The following is a 6604-nucleotide window of genomic DNA, read 5'->3' as shown; positions in this document are numbered from 1 at the left end:
CCGCATCCTCGCCAGCATCTGTCATTTCCTGACTTGTTGATTTTAGCCATTCTGACTGGTGTGAGGTGATATCTCATTGTGGTTTTGATTTGTATTTCCCTGATGCCGAGTGATATGGAGCACTTTTTCATGTGTCTGTTGGCCATCTGGATGTCTTCTTTGCAGAAATGTCTGTTCATGTCCTCTGCCCATTTCTTGATTGGATTATTTGTTCTTTGGGTGTTGAGTTTGCTAAGTTCTTTATAGATTCTGGACACTAGTCCTTTATCTGATATGTCGTTTGCAAATATCTTCTCCCATTCTGTCAGCTGTCTTTTGATTTTGTTAACTGTTTCCTTTGCTGTGCAAAAGCTTTTGATCTTGATGAAATCCCAATAGTTCATTTTTGCCCAAGCTCCTCTTGCCTTTGGCGATGGTCCAAGGAAGATGTTGCTGCGGTTGAGGTCGAAGAGGTTGCTGCCTGTGTTCTCCTCAAGGATTTTGATGGATTCCGTTCGCACATTGAGGTCTTTCATCCATTTTGAGTCTATTTTTGTGAGTGGTGTAAGGAAATGGTCCAATTTCATTTTTCTGCATGTGGCTGTCCAATTTTCCCAGCACCAATTATTGAAGAGACTGTCTTTTTTCCATTGGACATTCTTTCCTTCTTTGTCGAAGATTAGTTGACTGTAGAGTTGAGGGTCTATTTCTGGGCTCTCTATTCTGTTCCATTGATCTATGTGTCTGTTTTTGTGCCAGTACCATGCTGTCTTGATGATGACAGCTTTGTAATAGAGCTTGAAGTCCGGAATTGTGATGCCACCAACGTTGGCTTTCTTTTTCAATATCCCTTTGGCTATTCGAGGTCTTTTCTGGTTCCATATAAATTTTAGAATTATTTGTTCCATTTCTTTGAAAAAGATGGATGGTACTTTGATAGGAATTGCATTAAATGTGTAGATTGCTTTAGGTAGCATAGACATTTTCACAATATTTATTCTTCCAATAGAGGAGCATGGAACATTTTTCCATTTCTTTGTGTCTTCCTCAATTTCTTTCATGAGTACTTTATAGTTTTCTGAGTATAGATTCTGTGCCTCTTTGGTTGGGTTTATTCCTAGGTATCTTATGGTTTTGGGTGCAATTGTAAATGGGATTGACTCCTTAATTTCTCTTTCTTCTGTCTTGCTGTTGGTGTAGAGAAATGCAACTGATTTCTGTGCATTGATTTTATATCCTGACACTTTACTGAATTCCTGTATAAGTTCTAGCAGTTTTGGAGTGGAGTCTTTTGGGTTTTCCACATAGAGTATCATATCATCTGCGAAGAGTGATAATTTGACTTCTTCTTTGCCGATTTGGATGCCTTTAATTTCCTTTTGTTGTCTGATTGCTGAGGCTAGGACCTCTAGTACTATGTTGAATAGCAGTGGTGATAATGGACATCCTTGCTGTGTTCCTGACCTTAGCGGAAAAGCTTTCAGTTTTTCTGCATTGAGAATGATATTTGCGGTGGGCTTTTCATAGATGGCTTTGATGATATTGAGGTATGTGCCCTCTATCCCTACACTTTGAAGAGTTTTGATCAGGAAGGGATGCTGTACTTTGTCAAATGCTTTTTCAGCATCTATTGAGAGTATCATATGGTTCTTGTTCTTTCTTTTATTGATGTGTTGTATCACATTGACTGATTTGCAGATGTTGAACAAACCTTGCAGCCCTGGAATAAATCCCACTTGGTCGTGGTGAATAATCCTTTTAATGTACTGTTGAATCCTATTGGCTAGTATTTTGTTGAGTATTTTCGCATCTGTGTTCATCAAGGATATTGGTCTATAGTTCTCTTTTTTGATGGGATCCTTGTCTGGTTTTGGGATCAAGGTGATGCTGGCCTCATAAAATGAGTTTGGAAGTTTTCCTTCCATTTCTATTTTTTGGAACAGTTTCAGGAGAATAGGAATTAGTTCTTATTTAAATGTTTGTTAGAATTCCACCGGGAAGCCGTCTGGCCCTGGGCTTTGGTTTGTTTGGAGATTTTTAATGACTGTTTCAATCTCCTTACTGGTTATGGGTCTGTTCAGGCTTTCTATTTCTTCCTGGTTCAGTTGTGGTAGTTTATATGTTTCTAGGAATGCATCCATTTCTTCCAGATTGTCAAATTTGTTGGCATAGAGTTGCTCATAGTATGTTCTTATAATAGTTTGTATTTCTTTGGTGTTAGTTGTGATCTCTCCTCTTTCATTCATGATTTTATTTATTTGGGTCCTTTCTCTTTTCTTTTTGATAAGTCGGGCCAGGGATTTATCAATTTTATTAATTCTTTCAAAGAACCATCTCCTAGTTTCGTTGATTTGTTCTATTGTTTTTTTGGTTTCTATTTCATTGATTTCTGCTCTGATCTTTATGATTTCTCTTCTCCTGCTGGGCTTAGGGTTTCTTTCTTGTTCTTTCTCCAGCTCCTTTAGGTGTAGGGTTAGGTTGTGTACCTGAGACCTTTCTTGTTTCTTGAGAAAGGCTTGTACCGCTATATATTTTCCTCTCAGGACTGCCTTTGTTGTGTCCCACAGATTTTGAACCGTTGTATTTTCATTATCATTTGTTTCCATGATTTTTTTCAATTCTTCTTTAATTTCCCAGCTGACCCATTCATTCTTTAGAAGGATGCTGTTTAGTCTCCATGTATTTGGGTTCTTTCCAAACTTCCTTTTGTGGTTGAGTTCTAGCTTTAAAGCATTGTGGTCTGAAAATATGCAGGGAATGATCCCAATCTTTTGATACCGGTTGAGTCCTGATTTAGGACCGAGGATGTGATCTATTCTGGAGAATGTTCCATGTGCACTAGAGAAGAATGTGTATTCTGTTGCTTTGGGATGAAATGTTCTGAATATATCTGTGATGTCCATCTGGTCCAGTGTGGCGTTTAAGGCCTTTATTTCCTTGCTGATCTTTTGCTTGGATGATCTGTCCATTTCAGTGAGGGGAGTGTTAAAGTCCCCTACTATTATTGTATTATTGTTGATGTGTTTCTTTGATGTTGTTATTAATTGGTTTATATAGTTGGCTGCTCCCACGCTGTGGGCATAGATATTTAAAATTGTTAAATCTTCTTGCTGGACAGACCCTTTGAGTATGATATAGTGTCCTTCCTCATCTCTTATTATAGTCTTTGGCTTAAAATCTAATTGATCTGATATAAGGATTGCCACTCCTGCTTTCTTCTGATGTCCATTAGCATGGTAAATTCTTTTCCACCCCGTCACTTTAAATCTGGAGGTGTCTTCGGGCTTAAAATGAGTTTCTTGGAGGCAACATATAGATGGGTTTTGTTTTTTTATCCATTCTGATACCCTGTGTCTTTTGACAGGGGCATTTAGTCCATTAACATTCAGGGTAACTATTGAGAGATATGAATTTAGTGCCATTGTATTGCCTGTAAGGTGACTGTTACTGTATATGGTCTCTGTTCCTTTCTGATCTACCACTTGTAGGCTCTCTCTTTGCTTAGAGGACCCCTTTCAATATTTCCTGTAGAGCTGGTTTGGTGTTTGCAAATTCTTTCAGTTTTTGTTTGTCCTGGAAGCTTTTAAGCTCTCCTTCTATTTTCAATGATAGCCTAGCTAGATATAGTATTCTTGGCTGCATGTTTTTCTTGTTTAGTGCTCTGAAAATATCATGCCAGCTCTTTCTGTCCTGCCAGGTCTCTGTGGATAAGTCAGCTGCCAATCTAATATTTTTACCGTTGTATGTTACAGACTTCTTTTCTCGGGCTGCTTTCAGGATTTTCTCTTTGTCACTGAGACTTGTAAATTTTACTATTAGTTGATGGGGTGTGGGCCTATTCTTATTGATTTTGAGGGGCATTCTCTGAACCTCCTGAATTTTGATGCTCATTCCCTTTGCCATGTTGGGGAAATTCTCCCCAATAATTCTCTCCAGTATACCTTCTGCTCCCCTCTCTCTTTCTTCTTCTTCTGGAATCCCAATTATTCTAATGTTGTTTCGTCTTATGGTGTCACTTATCTCTCGAATTCTCCCCTCGTGGTCCAGTAGCTGTTTGTCCCTCTTTTGCTCAGCTTCTTTATTCTCTGTCATTTGGTCTTCTATATCACTAATTCTTTCTTCTGCCTCATTTATCCTAGCAGTGAGAGCCTCCATTTTTGATTGCACCTCATTAATAGCTTTTTTGATTTCAACTTGGTTAGATTTTAGTTCTTTTATTTCTCCAGAAAGGGCTTTTATATCTCTCGAGAGGGTTTCTCTAATATCTTCCATGCCTTTTTCGAGCCCGGCTAGAACCTTGAGAATTGTCATTCTGAACTCTAGATCTGACATATTACCAATGTCTGTATTGATTAGGTCCCTAGCCTTCGGTACTGCCTCTTGTTCTTTTTTTTGTGTTGAATTTTTCCGTCTTGTCATTTTGTCCAGATAAGAGTATATGAAGGAGCAAGTAAAATACTAAAAGGGTGGCAACAACCCCAGGAAAATATGCTTTAACCAAATTAGAAGAGATCCCAAATCGTGAGGGTGGAGAAAGGGGATAAAAAGAGGTTCAAAAAGGAAGAAAGAAAAAAAAAGAAAAAAGAAAAAGAAAAGAAAAGAAAAGAATTAAAGAAGAAAACAAATAAGAAAAATATAAAAAAGAAAAAATATATATATTAGATAAACTAGTTAAAAAACATTAAAAAAGAAAAAGGTAAAAGTTAAAAAAAAATTTTACCAGAAGGCGAGAAAAAAAACAAAAAATGAAAAAGAAAAAAATTAAATTAACTGCAAGACTAAAAAAAATCACAGGGAAAAAGCCATGAGTTCCGTGTTTTGCTTTCTCCTCCTCTGGAATTCTGCTGCTCTCCTTGGTATTGAAACCGCACTCCTTGGTAGGTAACTTGGTCTCGGCTGGATTTCTTGTTGATCTTCTGGGGGAGGGGCCTGTTGTAGTGATTCTCAAGTGTCTTTGCCCCAGGCGGAATTGCACCGCCCTTACGAGGGGCCGGGGTGAGTAATCCGCTCAGGTTTGCTTTCAGGAGCTTTTGTTCCCTGAGTGCTTTCCGTAGAGTTCCAGAGGACGGGAATACAAATGGCAGCCTCCTGGTCTCCGGCCCGGAGGAGCCGAGAGCCCAGGGCCCCACTCCTCAGTGCGCCGTCAGAGAACAGCGCCCAGTTACTCCCATCTGCCTGACCTCCAGCCGCACTCCGAGCTCACCGAGCCTGCGACCGGTTCAAGGTAACACCGAGCTGTGAGCTTACTGTCGGCCCTGTCTCTGTAGCCAGCTTTCCCGTTCCAATACCCGCAAGCTCTGCGACACTCAGACACCCCCGATCCTTCTGTGACCCTGCGGGACCTGAGGCCACACTGACCCCACGTGGGCTTCGCCCCGGTTTAGCCTCTGGAGCGATGTCCCTCAGCGGAACAGACTTTTAAAAGTCCTGATTTTGTGCGCCGTTGCTCCGCCGCTTGCCGGGAGCCAGCCCCATCCCCCGGGGTCTATCTTCCCGTCGCTTTGGATTCACTTCTCCGCCGGTCCTACCTTTCAGAAAGTGGTTGTTTTTCTGTTTCCAGAATTGCTATTCTTCTTCTCTTTGATCTGCCGATGGATATTCAGGTGTTTGCAATCTTTAGATAAGCTATCTAGCTGATCTCCGGCTCGCTGAAGTAGTCTCAGCCTGCTACTTCTCCACCATCTTGACTTCTCCCCCCTTTACGTATTTTTTTTTAAAGATTTTATTTATTTATTTATTTGACAGAGAGAGAGGCAGGCAGAGAGAGAGAGAGGGATGCAGGCTCCCTGTTGAGCAGAGAGCCTGATGTAGGACTCGATCCCAGGACCCTGAGATCATGACCTGAGCCGAAGGCAGCGGCTTAACCCACTGAGCCACCCAGGCACCCCCCCTTTACATATTTTTTAAATACAAAAGAAACATAATCAGATTACATGCCTGTCAAATGGCAGAGTTCATGGATCTTTCTTGTTTTGTTTTGGGTTTCACTAACTGTGCACTTAGGTAATATTGAAGTCCTTCTCAGAAGTACTCATGGAAGCAGAGTAATACAAAATGCAGTTTCTAAAGTATCTTGTATCCGATACGATTATTTCCTTTCCTCACTGAGTCTCAGGCGCTTGAAAAGTAGACCAGGTGACTTTCTTCAGTCCTGACCATATTTTGCAATCCAGGCTTTTCCTGACTCTTACCTTCGTACTGGACTTTATTGTTAAATTGTACATTTTCCAGGATGCAATGTGGTATCATCAAAGGCTTGATATTTCCTGCTATATTAATTTGTAGGAGTTGCACTCTCTGAAAATATATAAAAGTGGTGTTGGGGAGTCAAGAATAAAAAACAGTAACCGCAAACAGATGTTTACTTTAGAAAGGTAGTAGCAAGAGAGAGAAAAGAGATGGTTTCCAAGTTTTCTGTTTGATACAAACTCTGTTTCTTGGAACTGGGGCAAATGGTAGGAAAGAGTTCATGGCCCCATGTTCTTCCAGTCATGCAGAGCTTGCAGTTGTTTAATGAGGTGATGAAAAGTTCTACCATTGATGGTTTTTATAAATGTAATTCACATTTAGTTGATATTTATCCCAATTTCTGGCATTTGTTTTTCTACTAGTCTCAGACTTATTA

The sequence above is a fragment of the Mustela erminea genome, chromosome 6, assembly GCF_009829155.1.
Source record: "Mustela erminea isolate mMusErm1 chromosome 6, mMusErm1.Pri, whole genome shotgun sequence".
Lineage (NCBI taxonomy): Eukaryota > Metazoa > Chordata > Mammalia > Carnivora > Mustelidae > Mustela > Mustela erminea.
This window is presented reverse-complemented; position numbering follows the sequence as displayed.